Raw genomic sequence first — 19,046 nt, 5'->3', positions numbered from 1 at the left:
TTCCTGAAACTATTTTTCATCATGTAAAAAATATATTATTTCTTGATTTCAAAATTTCCAGTTGCATTTTAATAGAGCTTATTACTATTACTTCATACAAATATATATTCCTATTTATGCCTTCTGAGTAGAAAGAACACTCTGTATGTAAATAAGAACTATTCTCTTTAAATGTCCAAAAAGCAAACAATTTTCTACTTATAGTCCTTTACAAAGAATTATAGAAACTGTATTTACCAATAAAGTAACTAAACCTAGGCATTTTACTTGTACTAATGCTCTTCTGCTTATATGATACTAGAAGAGAAAAAATATTCTCCTCTCTTATATTGCTCCAAAATGACTCATAGTATGGTTAAAGTAAAACACTTTAAACAATCCAATTCAAAAAATATTCCAAATCAAAAAGCCTAACACAAAGGAAACTTAAAATCAGCTTAGCCGCAAGTTCTGTTTACATCCATTTTTATAAAATGCAATGGTACCTGAGGGAAGCCTAGAGTTACATTTCTAAGTATTTATTTTAATTTTATAAAGAAAAGTCTAGTTAACTAAAACAGCAGGTTAGCATAATTATCTTCATTACTACTTCCTATTTATATAGTGTTGTAGCCAGAACAGGAGTTATCGGTAAACTTAAAGAACTGAAGGAAAAAATTATTTTTCAGATTCCAGACAATACAACTGCATCAAATGTTTGTTGCCTACCAAATCTGATTTAGAAAGAAATGTAAGATGATACATATGTATGTATTGGGGGAAGACACTTATGATTTAAATGTTCCAAAAGAATTTTATTATTAACATTTACTTGCAGTAAGGGTATCAAATTCATAATAATCAAGATATAGTCTAGCCCTGGCTGGTGTAGCTCAGTGGATTGAGCACGGGCCTGTGAACCAAAGGGTCTCTGGTTCAACTCCCAATCAGGGCACATGCCTGGGTCGCAGGCCAGGTCCCCAGTGGGGGACACATAAAAGGCAACAACACATTAATGTTTCTCTCACTCTTTCTCCTTCCCTTCCCCTCTCTCTAAAAACAAACAAACAAAAAAACCAGATGTAGTCAATTACATGCTAAGATAGAATCACCAAGACATTTCTGTTTATCCTACTTCTATTCTGAAGCAAATCTTCAAGTTTTCCGATCAGAATTGACATTGGCAGATTTTTACATTGCTCAGCCCCCTCTGCTGGTTTAACAGCAGTAGGTATAGAAAAACTAGTTGCAGTACAAATTAATATGCTTTCTAGAATTAATAAATTAATGGTATTTCATTAAATATACACTTCATAAAATGCATACTTTCAGCTTAAAGCTAGCTGCATTAACGTTGACTTTAAAAATAAAGGAATTTGTTAATTAAAAAAAGTTATGTACATTAGTAAAGATGTGCTTCACCAACTCATATTTTACATTCACAAAATGGCTTCATAAAACAGAATCTAATTTGGACAATACTGCTCACTTTTTAAAAGTTGACAGTCATATTAAGTAAACACTTATATAACAATACTATTACCATCTAGTGTTATGAATACACGAATATACAGTATAGTAAAATATACAAACATGGCTGGGAATGGCAAACACCAAATCCATTTTGGTTATTTTAGAGAGAGAGAAAAGCAAATGAGGTCAGAAGGAGAACACATAGACCCTGGCTGTTGTGGTTCAGTGGACTGAGTGACAGCTTGTGAACCAAAGGGTTGCTGGTTCGATTCCCAGTCAGGGCACATGCCTGGGTGGCAGGCCAGGTCCCCAGTAGGGGGTGCTCAAGAGGTGACCACACATTGATGTTTCTCTGCTTCTCTTTCTCCCTTCCTTCCCCTGACTAAAAATAAATAAATAATAATCTCTTTTTAAAATATAAATAATAATCTCTTTTTAAAATATATTTTATTTACTTTTAGAGAGAGGGGAAGGGAAGGAGAAAAAGCATGGGAGAGAAACATCATTGTGTGGTTGCCTCTCATGTGTCCCCTACTGGGAACCTGGCCTGCAACCCAGGCAATGTGCCCTGACTGGGAATCGAACCAGTGACCCTTTGCTTCACAGGCCTCTGCTCAATCCACTGAGCTACACCAGCCAGGACATAAATAAGAATCTTAAAAAAAAAAAAAGGGAACACACAGGATTTCAACTGCTATCTGCGTTTTATACTTCCCTTTAAAAACTCTGAAGCAAATATAGCAAAAGAACAAACTTGATACCAGTTGAAACATTAAAAAATTTTATTGCCCCAAAATATATTTTGTAAAATAAAATATAAAACATTGTATTTCTAGACTTCCACCAAGATGGAGGCATAGGTGGAGACGCTGTGCTTTCTCACACAACCAAGTTTAGAGACAATAAAATATTAGCAACAGAAAACACAGCCAGAACGCAGAATATTGAACTTTTCGCAAGTCTGATAACAACAAATGCTTCAGCCTGACCAGTAAGAGGGGCGAAACCAGCAGCTGGCAGAGCGGGGTTGCACAAGAAAACTCAGTCAGACGGACTCAGGTGCGCGGATCCCAGGTGTGGAGTTGCAAAGGGCGGACCCAGTGAGTGACCCAGTGAGCCACCCGTGGATCCGGTGGATCCGGCGGATCCGGCGAGGGCGCAGGGCGGCACGTTGACTGTGGTGCCGCATTCCTGCGCAGATAGACCCGCGAGGGAGTGGGCTGTGAGACGGGACCAAGTGGGCCCCAGCAGACCAAGTGGCAGCAGAGAGGGCCGCCATTTCCCTGCTCTGACCCCACCCCCAAATACAGCGTCACAACCCAGCGACCTCACCCTGGTGGCCCCACCCTGCCCCTAAGGCTCCGATCCTCATACTTAACGGGCTCGAACAGACCAAAAATGGCTCAAGAAGTTCTCAAAGCCCCAGAGCCCATAACTCTAAGCGACAAAGAAATAACAAAACTTTCAGATGCACAGTTCAAAACACCGGTGATCAGGATGTTCACAGAACTGGTTGATTTTAGTCACAAATAAGAGGAACAATGAAGGCTAAACTAATTGAAATGAAGGGAATTGCACAGGAACCCAATAGTGATGAAAAGGAAACTGGGTCTCAAATCAAGGGAGTGAACCAGAAGGAAGGAAAAAAATGACCAAACAGGAAAATATGAAGAAACAAGAATTCAAAAAAATGAGGAGAGGCTTAAAAATCTCCGGGACATCATTAAATGCTCCAACATCTGAATTATAGGGGTACCAGAAGGGGAAGAGGAACAGCCACGAGTGGAAAACTTATTTGAACAAATAATAAAGGAGAATTTCCCCAACCTGGCAGAGGCAATAGACTTCCAGGAAATCCAGGAAGCTCAAAGAGTCTCAAAGAAGGTGGACCCAAGAAGAAACACACCAAGGCACATCATAATTACATTAGCCAAGATTAAAATGAAGGAGAGAATCCTAGAAGCAGCAAGAGATAAGAGGGCAGTCACCTACAAAGGAGTCCCCATCAGACTGTCAGCAGATTTCTCAAAAGAGACCTTACAGGCAAGAAGGGGCTGGAAAGAAGTATTCCAAGTGATGAAATCCAAAGACCTACAACCAAGATTGCTCTATCCAGCAAAACTTTTATTTAGAATGGAAGGACAGATACAGTGCTTCTCAGATAAGGTCAAGATCAAGGAGTTCATCATCACCAAGCCCTTATTATATGAATTGTTAAAGGGACTTATCTAAGAAAAAGAAGTTAAAAAAACATGAACAGTGAAAGGACAACAAACTTAGTTATTAACAACCACACCTAAAACAAAAGCAAACTAAAAGGACAGCTAGATCAGGAGTGGAAACATAGAAATGAAGATCTCAAGGAGGGTTAGCAACAGGGGAGTGGGAGGAGGAAAAGGGGGGAGAAGGTACAGAAAATAAGTAGCATAGACAGTAGATAGAAAATAGATGGGGGGGCAAGAATAGTATGGGAAATATAGAATCTAAAGAACTTGAGACACATGGTCATAAACTAAAGGGGGGTAATGGTGGGGACGGGGGGGTAGGGTGGAGGGGAATGAAGGGGGGAACAGAACAACTATAACAGCATAATCAATAAAAAAATAAATAAAAAAAAAAGAATAGGCCCTCATAGTTCTTTGTATGCTATCTATTATTGTTTGATCCTTATTGTTTGACAATGATTAATGAACTTTACCTGTATTCCCGTGTAAACTGAAACCCAATAAAAGTCTGTCTCGTTGAGGGTCGGGCACTCCCGCCTTGAGGCAGTAGCCGTGCCATCCCTTTTCCTCCACAGGACTCCATAGTCCATGTGAATTTGTCTTTTACCTTATCCGTAACACCGTAGACACCACCAGCTGGTGTCCATGTCATTTCGCAAGCTTCCTTGATCATAAAAAAAATCACCTACTCTATAAATTTCCTAGATATTGTTTCTGAAGATAAGGATGGGTCCAGGAATCTTCCATTTTTTTTAACAAGCACCACAGCAGACACAAGTTCAGAAAACCCTCAGTAGTACTTCTAAAACTTAAGCTTACGTTCTCAATTATAGTATTCTATGCCTTACATATTTATTGAATAATAGGTTTAAAATAGAACCAATAAAACTTCCAGAAAAATATAAAACATTATGGCAAAAAGTCTTTAATATTATGAAACAATTGAACCCTGATTTTATTGAGGAAACTCAGGTCAGAAAACTTAAGTCACTTCCTTAAGGTCATGAAGCTAATTAGTGGCAAAACAGAGACTCTATCTTTTGTCTTTTAGCCTACTGCGATATCAAAATCTATTTTTCGAAAGATCAATAATAAAGCATCATTTACTGATGTTCATCAAAGAGTAACTAGCCCTGGCTGGTGTGGCTCAGCTGGTTGGCGCATCCTCCTGTAACCAAGTGGTTGCACGTTCTATTCCCAACCAGGGCACAACATACCTAGGTTGCAGGTTCAGTTCGGGAAGCGGACTATCCCTAGTCCATGCAATCCTAGGTCTGTGCGATCCCTGGTCCAGGTGTGTAAGGAAGGCAACCAATTTATGTTTCTCTCTCTCCATTCCTCTCTCTAAAAAGCAATGAAAAAATGTCCTCGGGGTGGGGAAGATTAAAATAAGAAAAAAGTGACTAGCTGAACACCTCTAGCATATCCACAAAACAAAGCTACAAAAGTAAATGATTAAAGATTGCCTCTGTTCCAATATGGCAGAATCTCCAAGATACCTTATGTGAACAGAGAGGTGGTGAACAGTGTAAATAATAGGGCAACCTTTTGTATGAAAAAGAGGCAAAATAGGCTTGGCTAGTGTGGCTCAGTGGATTGAAAACCTGTGACTGCCTGTGAAGCAGGTTTGAGTCCTGGTCAGGGCACAGGCCTAGATTGTAGGCAAGGTCCCCAGTTTGGGGGTGTGTGAGAGACCACTAACTGATCGATGATGTTTCTCACGTGTTTCTCTCCCTCTCTTCCTCACTCCCTTCCCTTCTCTCTAAAAATAAAAATTTTTTAAAAAGGAAAAAAATGTAGATATTTGCTTATTTTTGCAAAAAGAAACACTGAAAGGATAACCCAGAAACTAATAAAAACTAGGGGAAGGAGGATGGCTCACGCACCAGACATGTGGTTCTTGGCAATCCCTCCCCACAGCCCCAGTGGAGGGATTGAAAGTGGAGGCAGTGCTTAAGGTGGTGATCCTGCCTCCATATCCTTTAAAAATTCTGGGAATGACATCTATCCCTTCTGTTCCCCCAACTTTTGAGTTAACAGTTTCATCCTAAAGTTATTAATTTCTAAGTGACCCTACCCTACTCTTTTCTGCTCTCAGTCTTACAACACACATGCAACCAACTCCCTACATTAAATCTTCTTTACTTGAAATATCTAGTATGTTTTCCATTTTTTGACTGGATCCTGGCAGATAGAATATCCTGAGCATAAAAAGAATCAGCCCTGGCTGATGTGCCTCAGTGGGTTGAGTACTGGCCTATAAATGGAAAGGTTGCCAGTTCAATTCCCACTCAGGGCCAGGTCCCTAATAGGGGGCTAGTGAGAGGCAACCTATCGATTCTTCTCTCCCTCTCTTTCTCCTTCTCTTCCCCTCTCTCTAAAACTAAATAAATAAAATCTTTTTTACAAATCACAAAGAAATCTTAAGTTTGCTTAGGTAATTTTGTTAGTAGTAGTATAGTAACTATATTTTTTTATAAAAACTTCTCATATACACTGTAAGATAAAGGAAATAAACGTGAACAATACTAAAAACGTATGGATTTTCAGTTTAAAAAAGGAGACATAAAATCTAAAGCAAAAACCTGTAACATGTTAAAATTAAACTGGAAATATCAATGTATGTAAAGCGTTGATTTTTTAAATTAATTAATTAATTAGTTTTTTAGCGGGAGGGAAAAGGAGGGAGAAGGGGAGAAAAAACATCACTGTGGCCTGGCTGGTGTAGCTCAGTGGATTGAGCGTGGGCCTGCAAACCAAACAATGGTGGTTCGATTCCCAGTCAGGGCACATGCCTGGGTTGCAGACCAGTTCCCAGCAGGGGACACACAAGAGGCAACCATACACTGATATTCCCTCCCTCTCTCCTTCCCTTCCCCTCTAAAGATAAATAAATAAATAAATAAATAAATCTTTAAACCCCCCCCCCCAAAAAAAAATCAATGTGTGGTTGCCTCTCCTCTGCCCCCTACTGGGGACCTGGCCCACAACCCAACCCAGGCACGTGCCCTGACTGGAAATTGAACCAGCCACCCTTTGGTTCACAGGTTGGCATTCAATCCACTGAGCCACACCAGTCAGGGCTAAAGTTTTGATTTCTAAAAAAACATTTTCTAAAGTGATACATACTTTGAGAGACAGTCATGAAAATGCAGAGGAGAAATTGCTTTCACCTCCAAGAGGTGGGGCAAAGAGTAGAGAAAGGGCCTTTGATACCTTAAGGGTTGCCACTGATGAGTAAGTTTTCTCTGTGTAGACAACAGAATAACTAATTTCTCTGTGGTACGTCTCATCACTCTGCACCACTTTTTTAAAAATGAAATTGTTATTAGATTGTAAAAAAAAATAAATTCTAGCTCTGCCTGTTCAAAGGACCTATAAATAATGAAGACCTAGCAGCAATGAGCTTGGTTTCTAATGGGTTCCCTACAAAAAAACCAATCAGATCTTCCCGGAAAAATGACTGATTTTTAGGTCAAGGATGGGGAGAGTACAAGGTTAACCTAAGATAATCTTGTTTTGATAGAAAACAACCCAAACACCAGTGGGGGCATGTCAGAAGGACGTATCACCAGCTTGAAGAACAGACTTATACTGGCCAAAGGTCAGCGTCGAAAAAACTAATGGCTGTAACTATGTGTAAAATAATAAATAAAAATTCATGTGCCTATAGTGATACAGAAGATAGCAAAGAAACTTATTTGCCACCACTGCAGAGATCAATTCTTCACTAAGAAAACTGACAATGAAAAGCAGAATTAGCCCTGACTAGTGTGGCTCAGTTGGTTGAGCATCATTCCACAAAGAGAAAAGTCACAGGTTGTGCCCATGGTAAGGGACGGGCACATGCCTAGGTTGCAGGTCTGGTCCCCGGTCGGGAGAGAAGCATCAGTCAAGGTTTCTCTCCCTTGCTTTCTCTCTCCCTTCCCACTCTCTAAAAATAAAATCTTAAGGAAAAAAGAAAAAAAAGAAAAGCAGAATTAGACTGTTAATAGCTCATCCATAAATGATAATATCTTGCCAGCTAATAAATGTGGAAGGATTAACACCATCATCATGCTTTTGCAACTTCCAATGAAACAACTGTTTCAGGTAAGGATCATTAATGGAGGTAAAAACAACAGGTGAAATATGGTTGAGAAATAAGAGTAATTACATTGTATCACACTGACACCCCACAAAATATTTGATCACTGTAAAGGGAAACCTTTAAAATGGAAAGATCTAAGACTTCCAAATTAACCAAATCATCAAATTAATGAAAAAAAGGTGACATAAAATGATATGAGTCCGCAGTGTCACAAAGGATTGCAAATCTGAATACAATCAAGCCTATAGTCTTGTCTTACTTAAAAAGGGATAAAGGAATTAAATAAGCACTGAGACAAATCATGAATGTCAAAAAGTCTACCAGAGAACCAGACTGGTCTCTTCAAAAAGGCAATGCCATTAAGGGAAAGAAAAAAAGGGGGAGGAGGTCTGTTAGATTAAGAAGCAAAATCTAAATAACAACCAAATGCAATTTGGAAATCTGAATGAATCCTGGTTCCTACTTTTTAGTCCTCTGCACTTGCTATTCCTTCTGTTCCCAAAACTTAGCATTACACAACCTGCATTGTCTCTTTCAGCCTAAACATCACCTTCGCACTGAGGCATTCTCTAAACCAGTAATCTCAATTACAGTCATGTGCCGCAAAATGATGTTTCTGTCAAGGACAGACTGCATATACGACTCAACAGTGTACCAGAGAGTCTCGGTGTACAGTAGGTTATAACCATGCCCAGCTCTGAGTAGGCACACTCTACAATGTTCCCACAACAAAACCACCTAAAGAAGCATTTCTCAGAACGTATTCCCATTGTTTAAACTGTGCATGACTGTAATTAGTCTCCCTTTCTGCCTCATGTCATTATCACTGTTTCATTTTCCTTATAGTACTTATCATCTGAAATTTTGTTCATTCATGAACTGCTTTCTCTAATCTCAAACCAAGATCAAGGAAATTAGAGACCTTGCCTGTTTTTGTCCACTGCATCCCTAACACCTTAACCCATGCATGACTAGCCCATAGTGGCAGCACTGAATAAATATTTGTTGAATGAATGGCCCAACGAAACAAAAAGGCAAGAAACATTCAACAGTTGGGATCAGGTAATATTTCAGAAAACTCATGAGGAACATCAACCTGTAAGGATCAAAAGTACAGTAAGTCCTCACTTAATGTCTTCAATAGATTCTGTGACTTTAAGCAAAACATGTAACAAAACCAATCTTACCATAAGGATAATTGATATAAACAAAAGTTCTTACGGCATCTCATGCAACAATATAAATGACACTGGACAAAATGTCAAGGATCTGCTATATATGCTGAATGAATGTTTGACTGCCTAGTATAAAAGCACTAACTGTGCCTATAAGACACTAAAATATTACATATGAATTATACTGCATGATATATCATTTTTAAGTTGTTTGGTAGGAAATAATTAGCACAATACTTTTCTTCTAGGATATAAACTTTAACCTAATTGTACAAAGGCAACAGTGGTTAAATGATAGAGCATCCAGGTATACTCTATAGAACTAGATAGAGTAGTTAAATGAAAACAAAATTGCCTCCTACCTAGGAAGATAAATGTTCCAGTTGTGCAAGTGAACATGATACATGAGAGGCAGTGAGACTATCCTGGCTGGAACAGACTGCATGACGGGTGTCATGGAAAATAGGGCTGGAAATGTACAATGAGAGCCATATGGAAACCTTCAAAGATAAGCAGGGGAGATAGGCAACAATGAGTTCCCGTAAGTTCTTAATCAGCAGAGAAACCATTCAGCTAGCAGTCCTTTAAGACTGGTCTGTCATAAACTGTCACCTCAATCTTAAATAACAGTAACTACCATTAACTGTTTACCATGTGTTAGGCTTTTAGTTAAATATTTTACACATGTCATGAGATAAGAATTGTAATTCCCATTTTGAAGATGGAGACTGAGATCACACACAACTAGCAAATGGCAGAGCACGGGGAAAAAAGACCAGCTAAGAAGCATAACAACTCATCTAGTTTGCCTTCAGTTTGTAAGCCTGGTCGAGTCATGGCAGCAAATATAATAAGAACAGGGAGACACGGGGATACTGAGGAAGACAATACAGAACTACATGGCGGGATAGATACAAAGATGAAGAAGTATAAAAAATGACTTCCAGTTTTATGGCCTATCAGACCACAATAAAATTATTCTAGCTACAGAAATGGGAATATTAAGAAATGAACTTTGTAGATGTAGATTTTTTAATTTAATTTTTTTTAATTTTATTCATTTATCTTTAGAGGGGAAGGGAAGGAGAGTGGAAGAGAAATATCAATGTATGGTTGCCTCTCCTGTGTCCCCCACTGGGAACTGGCCTGCAACCCAGGCATGCGCCCTGACTGGGAATCAAACTGAGATTCCTTAGTTCGCAGGCCCTCGAATCCACTGAGCTACACCAGCCAGGGCTGATGTAGGTTTTTAATCTTAAGGGAAGAGAGATGAAATAATGGACTCAGTTGTGAATACTTGTGCAGCCAAATTAGAAGATATGCTCTACTAACATCCCTGGAAAACCAACAAGCATAAAATATCACATTAGATGGATTTAAGAATCATCAGAGCAATGATGTCAAAGGAAGCCACAAATAAGCCCAACTCTCCAATCAAGGGCAGAGAGAAAAGCATGGAGAGAAAGAAAACAGGTACTTCTGATGCTGGACAGGTGTACCACTGGGACTACACCATAAAGAAGCTAGGACATAAGTCCCCCGGTTCCAGTTTTAATGTTCCATAAAACAATAGAATAATGTTTAAGATTTGAATGTTTACTATGGGGTAGGCGATGTGCTAAGAAGTTCACATGAACTCCCACATTTAATTTTCCCACAATATAGACACCATTATCCTTATTTTATAGATTAAAAAACTGAAACTTAGCCCTGGCTGGTGTGGCTTGGTGGACTGAGTGCCAGCCTGCAAACCTGAAGGTTGCAAGCTCAATTCCCAGCCAGGGCACACAGCTGGGTTGCTGGCCAGGTCCCCAGCTGGGGATGTGCGAAAGGCAACCTCTTGCAAATCAACATTCCTTTCCCTCTCATCCTCCACCCGCCCCCCAATAAATAAATAAATAAATAAATAAATAAATAAATAAATAGTTTAAAAAATAAAAACCTGAAACTTAGAGAAGCTAAGGACCATGACCAAGGAAAGTAGCTAAACTAGGGTGCAAGCCTAAGTCTACGTAGGGCCAAACCCTATCTTAATTACTACTTCGAAAAAAATGGTCATCAAGCCAGCTCGCAGGGAATATATAAACCCTTACGTTATATTTATTAAAAATTATGGTAAAATATACACAAAATTTGCCATTTTAATCATTGTCTGCATATGAAGTTCAGTGGCATTAAGTACATTCATGTGGTTGTACAACCAACTCCAGAACTCGGTCATCGTCTCGAACTGAAATGCCATGCACATTAACCACGAACTCCTCTCCTTCCCACCCCCTGGTGAGTACCATTCCTCTTTCTCTTTCTGTGAACTGGACTCCACATGCATCGAGTAAGTGTAGTCCTGCGATATTTGCTCTTTTGTGTCTGGCTTATTTCACCTAGCATAAGGTCTTCAAGATTTCATTACTATTCAGTTACTTTTAAGTTAAATAAATGTGAAATTCTAACCCACCTGTCATTATGCAGCTCTATAGGAAATTATATTCCCAAATTCCATTATGATTTATGGAACATACATACTTTTGGAAAAAAGAACTGCATTTACTAAGAAAAAGGAGAGAGCCCTGGCTGGTGTGGCTCAGTGGATTGAGCACTGGACTGCAAAGCAAAGGGTCGCCAGTTCTATTCCCAGCCTAGGGCACATGCCTGGGTTGTGGGCCAGGTCCCCAGTAGGGGGCATACAAGAGGCAACCACACACTGATGTTTCTCTCCCTCTCTTCCCCTCTCTCAAAATAAATAAATTTTTCAAAAAATTTTTACAGGGGAGAGATAAGATAAACAAATCAAAATTTGAAGAACGCACTTAAATTTTTATTGGCTAACACACTAAAATAAAAGTAAAAGTAAATTTAAAAAAAAAAACACACTGATTTGTTGTTCCACTTATTTATGCACTCATTGGTTGATTCTTGTATCTGCCCTTACCGGGGCTCAAACCTGCAACCTTGAAGTAGCAGGACAATGCTCTAACTAAGTGAGCAGGCTAGCAAAGAGCAGAAATATAAAACTCTAGATTCATTAACAAGGAAGAAAGCAGCTTGCTTGATCTTGAGTAGACCCAAGAATCTATTTACAAAGTTATTAAATATCCCAAAGCAAAAGCTAAGAAAGCAGTCCTGTGAATACAATACTGCTTAATCCCAAAACAAGACAATGTTGCTTTTTGGCAACAGACAGCAAGACTACTAGAAAAAGAAAGAAAAAGAAGCTTGAAGAAGAAATACTGAAATAAAAGGATAAATTCCATTTTCCTTTGACTTCCATCTGACATTAGTAAAATTACACTGATGAATTAATAATTAACATCAATCTCTCTTCAAACAATGAGCCGAGAGGTTCACTCTGGAAAAAAATTACTTGTTCTCCAAATCACAATGCAAATTAAACATTTAAAATGAAAATAATAAAGGAAACACAAATTTGGAGGAGTATGTGTTGGGAACCGCCCTGCTTAGTTTCAGAAGCTGTAACCCCCCAGGGCTAAGACTGAGTGAGAGACCTTGTGACCATATAGTCACTAAGGACACAAAGCTTATCTCCCCAGCCAGGGGTGCTACCTCTGCCCCCTTTACTTCACCCCGCTTGGCCCTGAGCCTGACCAGTTAGCCAATGACAGGTAAGATTCCTCAAGGGAGGAACGACCTAAGACAGGGATGGTCACGAAGGGGCCCCAGGGAAGAACTTGGGGAACTATAGAAAAAGGGAGTGATGGACCCTAACCCCTCAGCTTTGACAAAGCCTGAGTCCTCACTCTGTCTGCAAGAAGTCTCCTAATCTCTTGGCTGCCTTACTTCCTCTGCCTGACTTAAGTCTGAAACAATGCCAGAGGGCAGCCCAGCCCTGTGTGGGAAAGGGCAGGTTCCTTGGGGTGATCAGGCCTAAGAAAGAATACAAAAAATCCCGTGAAATCTACTTTGCTAAGAAGTCTATCAATTTCCTGATAAGGGTCTGAGCAGGAAATGAGTTTGTTTCCCAAAGTTTTGTAGCCCTTTAGCTAACTAACCCTGACTCTGAATAACCCCTTGTAGTTCTTTGTTATTACGTATTGATGACAATGACTGATGAGCTTTACCTATATTCCTGTGCAAACTGAACCCAATAAAAGCCCATTGAGGAAAAGGCTCCTGGCCCTTCTCCTTAGAGAGCAGCCACCTTTCCTCCCCAAGTAGATCATGTCTTGGTAAACTTATTCTCCTCCGTGGCAAGTGGGGGTTGCAGGGGGACTCTGTGGGCAGGGCCTCCACACACAAGCATATATGCCATATTAGTGGATCCCTTAAAGTAGTTGAAATAAAAAGTATCCTAAATATTAAATATTCTAAGGGAATAGTATTGGCTAAAACTAAACCTGGTTTACCTTTATAGAATTAAATGAACTACCTCAAATCTATATGTTACCCCAAAACAGAAAATAAGTTACTATCCACAGTAATAAAATTATTTTTTATTTTTAGCCCTGGCTGGTGTGGCTCAGGGAATTGAGTGCTGGCCTATGAATCAAAGAGTCACCAGTTCAATTCCTAGTCAGGGCACCTGCCTGGGTTGCAAGCTGGAGGTGGGGGCCACGTATGACAGGCAACCACACACTGATGTGTCTCTCCCTTTTTCCCCTCCCTTCCTCGCTCCCTAAAAATAAATATTTAAAAAATTATTTTATTTTTACTTATTGATTTGAGGAAGAGACAGACACATTGATTTGTTATTTCACTTAGTTATGCATTTATTGTTTGACTCTTGTATGTGCCCTGACTGGGTATCAAACCCTCAACACTGGTGTATCAGGACAACACTCTAACCAATTGAGCACCTGGCCAGGGCCAGAATAATAAAATTTTTCAATTAACTATTGCTCTGTATAATATCTACACATTTATTGGACTTACATAAATAAACAGGCATCAAAATACACAACACTCTTCCACATTTGAAGCAAAATATGGACCAGCAACACTGGAAAAATAAATAAATAAAAACTTGGGAGAAAACTTTATAAATTAAAAAATAGAAATTTAAAACAGGAAAACCAGAATTCAAGGGAAATGTGCTTTCAATAGACACATGAGTAAGGAAAGGCAAAACTATACTATAGTTTGTAATTTTACAAGACATTGAGAAGAATATCACGAAAGACAATTTTAAAAACAGGATGTATTATGAGCATGATACTGGGCAATTTTTCTGTAGATCACATCCTTCTACATGTTAACATATCACACTATAGAAAATGAACACATTATCTTCACTTTTCTGTGAACCGCAACCTTGAAGCATTTTCAGTTAAGACACAGACTGTACATATTCAACCAATACTGCACCCTTAAAGATTCCATTCAATCCAAAAACTCATAAAACTTGAGCAATATAGGCAACAACATGAAAATTAGTTATAAAACTACCACTGCACTAAGACAAGGAACTTGTAATGGGACACAGTAAGTTCATTATCAGCAATACTAAGTAATCTCAATTCACAAAAACAGATTCTATAAAGTAGTTTACTATGGTTTTGCCTTATGCGTCAGTTTTACCAAAAAAGGGAAAGGACATTCTCATTTTATTTATTATTGGGAGAAAAAGAGACAGTACTAATCACCACCTATAGTCAACATTCTGAGTGACAACTAAACATTTATTAACAAAACGTGGTCAAGTTAAAATCACACAGTGCTGCCTTGACTGGTGTGGTTCAGTGGGTTGGGCATCATCCCGAAAACTGAAGGGGCGCTGGTTCCCTTTCCGGTCAGGGCATGTGCCTGGGCTGCAGGTTCAGTTGCCAGTTGGAGGCACGCGAGAAGCAACCAATCAATGTTTCTCTCCCTCTCTTTCTCCCTCCATTCCCCTCTAAAAATAAGTAAGTAAAACCTTTAAAAAAAAAAAAATAAAACAAAAACAAAAGCATCACCACTCTAAGCTACCACCACTCAGTAACCTGAGATACTTTAATTGCAGCGGCCATGTCTGTGTTAGTTACCAGTGCCTATGACTCATTCTCAAAAAGGTTCTCCCGAGACTCTTGGATTTTTGAGAATGCAGGAACCATAACTGGGGCACACTGTGTGGGAAGTGTCTTGACAGTGAATGAATAAATGGAGAAAATAACTCATGACAGAATTTTTTAAAAGTTTTTATAAAGAGCAACTCACTCACAAAAGGCAGATTTTTCTGCAGAACAGGAAAGGTTGGGGAAGCTATCCTGGCACTGAGAACCCCTGGTTGGTTGGATTCAGGCCCTTCTCACACTACAACATACAGTACTTAACTGGGTTCCTCGTCTGACTCCCCACCCAGACTGTAGGCAACTTGAGACCACAAGCTGTCTTCTCCTAGAATCATTAGTACCTACTTCCAAAGTGGCCAACACAAAGAGAGCCCTAGAGAGATGTTTTCATAACAGTGATTTATTGAATAATCAATCTTATGTTTACCCTTTATTTTACAAAGTAGTTTTACAAACATTACCTCCTTTGATGCACAGAAGAATCTTGTGAATTGGGAAGAGCATTAAAATGGCTTTTGGTTTTATAAAGAGTTGTTAGCCCTGACTGGTGTGGCTCAGTGGGTGGGGCATTGTTCTGCAAGCCCAGAGGGTCACCCAGTTTGAGGCATATGCCTGGGTTGCAGGTCCCTGGGTCAGGGCATGTGAGAGGCGACCAATCGCTGTCTCTCTCACACATAAATGTTTCTCTCCCTCGCCTACTTCCTCCCTCCCCTGCTCACCAAAAATAAATTAAATTTTAAAAAAAAAGAGTTGTTAATTCACAGACCTAAACAAACCTGAAATCACAGATAATCACATACTTGTTCATCACTGTGATAGCATCTCCTTGGGCCCTCAATGTTCTTGTAAAGCCCAGAGCTTTTTGCTCGCCTTTTCTGTGCCTGTTCTTCATAATAGGTAGGGATCACACAGCTCTGAATTTTACAGAATGATTTTAACTACACAAAGCAGTGTTAAATGAAGTTTCTCTTCTAGAAATCAGACATTGAGAAGCATCCTAAGCTATTTTTCCTGACCGTGTACTTTTTGTAAAGACTCTGAGAAGGTAGGGAATTGCAAAGGGCAAAATGCTGGAGTGAATGATGTCATGGACATCATGAAGTTGCATCAATACCTGATGATGATTTAGCACAACAATGCCACACATTATGCCAAGAAGCATGATGCTGAACTGCCAGAATGTTTCACTGCATTAATTTTGTGACTCTTTATTATTAGCAAATTGAAAGACACGGTGGCTCTCCAATTTTCCACAACAGAGAAGTTGTTGGTTCAAGTTTATATCCTTAGCAAAGGCACTAAACCTGCGCCCCCTACAAATCTCTATGGAGATGGTGTTAAGAAAAGGTAAAACGATAAAAATCTAGGCTGATATTAAACTAAACGATTGTCATTTTAGCATTAAAAGATTTTGAAATCGATAAAACATCTGTGGGTCAATGTAGAGTGAATAACACATTTATACTGGGCTTGTCAAAAGCAAACAATTACAGGGTATAAAATGACAAGGATCATTTTATACACATGAAGATGCTCAAAGTTCGGATTTGACACAGAGCATCACTATTCATTGTAAAGGCTACAGAATGGATTTTCAAAGTTCAAATTTAATGATGGCATTTCCTCCGAAATTTTCCCTGTCCCCGTCAAACCCACATAAAACATTGTCATTCTTAAGCACTGTAAAAAACAAATTTAACTTTACAAAAGGTATTTGAAGTGTCCAATCCAAAGCCATCACCTCCCCAATTCCCCACAGCACAACTCCAACTGAAGCCATCAATTCTTAAGGAAAAAAAACCGCGGGACTTCAAACCGACTCCCCTAGTTACAGAATCTAAATCAGCCTCTAAATTAGCATCTGAACAACAAAAAAGTTATTCTCGAAACAGAACGAGCATAGATGACGTCCCTGCCAACAAGTGAGAGCTGGTAATGTGTCTGAATCTGCATCCAGAACAATCAGAATCCTACCGTACAGAAGTCCAAAAGCTTGGCAATTAAGAAACAAAGCTTTTATTTTCCTAATAAAATTCGGGAGACTGTATAGACCAAAGCAAATGGCTATTTCGAATCTTAACAACTCAAAGGTTTCAAACGAATGAGAACTTCATTAGCACCGAAGTTACACTGCAGAGACTATCAAGATCTTTTCCTCGTTTACAAATGTATCCCCACCCTCTCACCGTTCTGTTTACACAAACAATTCTCACCAGAAGGCTTCCGCAGTCACAACGTGGACTGCTGTCTCAACCTAGGAGAGCCACGGTTCCCACTTCGCTGGCTGATCACTCAAAAAGCTAAGGGGTAGGAAAGGCTGCTCGTGTTTTATTTTTTAGGTCAATTCCAAAATCTTCCCTTTGCAGCTGCAGCTTCAGAGAGGCTGCCCCCCCCCCCCCCGCCGCCGCCGCCGCCGCAGCCCCAATTTCGCAGGGCACCAACCTCCGACTTCTCTCACAAGACACTAAACATTCGCAGGTGCGGAAAGATTACCTGACATCCCTACAGCCACCCTTGCCCACGTCACACCCCCATTCTCACCCGGTGAGGGGATAAGAACCGCCTTGCTTGAGGAGAGGGGCTGGGTTCACTCCCATCCCAATGGCTGGCTGGAAAGGGGCTCTCCTCCTCCTCGCCTAACCTAGGGAGTCCGAGAATGACCACGGCAAGGTCTCCAGGCGAGCCGACACCGACCACCACGCAGGGTGCAGGGCCTGCGCAGAGCCCGGGGCGCCCACTGCCCGCTGCAAGCCCGGAGCATAAAGGGCAGGAGGCTCCAGCTCTCCCCCGCGGCCCTGGGATGGGGAGAGACCTCACCTGGCCCAGCCCGCGCCACGCTCTCGGGTTAGCTCCGCTGACAACAGCAGTGAGGGAGCCGGAGCAGGGCCAGTGAAGAGGCGTTCCGCCTCAGGCAGCGCTTGCCGCACTCAGGGCTCCTCACAGCCGGCCAGACCGTAAACCGCCAGGAGCCGCCATCTTCCTCAACTCAAATGCCACCGCGGGGGCTGCTCTGGCCTGGAGAAGACAGCGTGGAGCACGCATGCGCTGGGCCCGGCCTGGAGGACGCGCACGCGCGCACGTCAGCTCAGCGCCCACACAGGCGGCCTGGGGGCGTTGCCCTTTTGGGAAGGGGCGTGACCCAGCTGAGGTTCACCACAGATGGAACCCGCCCCCTGGAATAAAGTAAAGTCGTGCTTCCACGATCTTCTTCCTTTGGTCTTTGGAGCCTATCCCAGGTCTGCACCCACCCTTGTTCTCAGTGCCTGGGGCAACTGGCTTGAGACTGTGACGGAAGTTCCGCCAGAAATAAACTCTTTACCTCTGGGGGCCCAAAGAGCACAGGGGTCAACTGGAAATGGATGCTCTTGGTTGTTAACTGAAAGAGTGAAGTCTCTATTAACTATAACAACTATTATGTGACTTGTTACTAGCTCCATTTTTCAAATGAGGAAACAGGCACAGAGAAGTATCAGACATTTTCCCAAGGCCACACACCTTAGGGGAGAGGAGGCACAGTAGAATTTGAACTCTGGCTTATCTGGTTCTCAAGCTCCTGTACTTTCCGCTGTCACTGTCCCCAGGCCAGACAGCGGAGTCCAGCAAAATCCCCCTCCCAAGGATGCAGTGTGGTGTGTAGATGAGAACCTTGAACCCAACAGGACAGCATGTGATCTAAAGGAAAGGAAATGCCAGACATACCAAGACCAAGGGCTTCAGTCCTCATTGTTTGCACAGAAAACCAAAGGAACCTTGAGGTGCCAGTCTGCCACTCTGGGATAAAATGGATCTTCTGGGATATCTCTTGGGGTACCCAGCTGGATCAGAACCCAAGTGCCCTCTCAAATTGGGTGGGCACTATTGAGCAGACTTGAGTCATTCTCACTCTAGAAATCATGAGATCTGTGTTCCTAAAACATGAATAATAAGGAGACCTCTGGAAGTAAACTCATGGAATCCCAGTGTGAGAAACACTGATTTACTTCCGGCCAAGATGGAGGCGTAGGTAGACACATGGTGCCTCCTCGCACAACCAAAAGGACAACAACAAATTTAAAAACAAAAAATAACCAGAACTGACAGAAAATTGAACTCTATGGCAATC

The 19,046-nt window shown here is 40.8% G+C and overlaps 1 protein-coding gene across 2 annotated transcripts in view; it reads right to left on the bottom strand.

Moving 5' to 3' along the window:
• Window positions 1-17,947, bottom strand: part of FBXO42 (F-box protein 42) — a 90,248-nt gene extending 72,301 nt beyond the window's left edge. Inside the window, exons 1-2 of one of the 2 annotated variants that reach the window (XM_037146083.2) lie at window positions 17,762-17,947; window positions 9,305-9,442 (exon numbers count right to left, since the gene is read on the bottom strand). The gene's annotated coding sequence lies outside the window, so the exon portion shown is untranslated. The remainder of the gene's footprint in view (window positions 1-9,304; window positions 9,443-17,761) is intronic. The other variant, XM_037146084.2, reaches the window with a different exon arrangement.
• Window positions 17,948-19,046: the final 1,099 nt, after the last annotated feature.

This window comes from Artibeus jamaicensis, unplaced genomic scaffold (genome assembly GCF_021234435.1).
Source record: "Artibeus jamaicensis isolate MK-2021 breed Jamaican fruit bat unplaced genomic scaffold, CSHL_Jam_final scaffold_847, whole genome shotgun sequence".
In the NCBI taxonomy this organism is placed as follows: Eukaryota; Metazoa; Chordata; class Mammalia; order Chiroptera; family Phyllostomidae; genus Artibeus; species Artibeus jamaicensis.
Note: the sequence above shows the minus strand (reverse complement) of the source record. Positions and strands in the feature narration are given on the sequence as shown.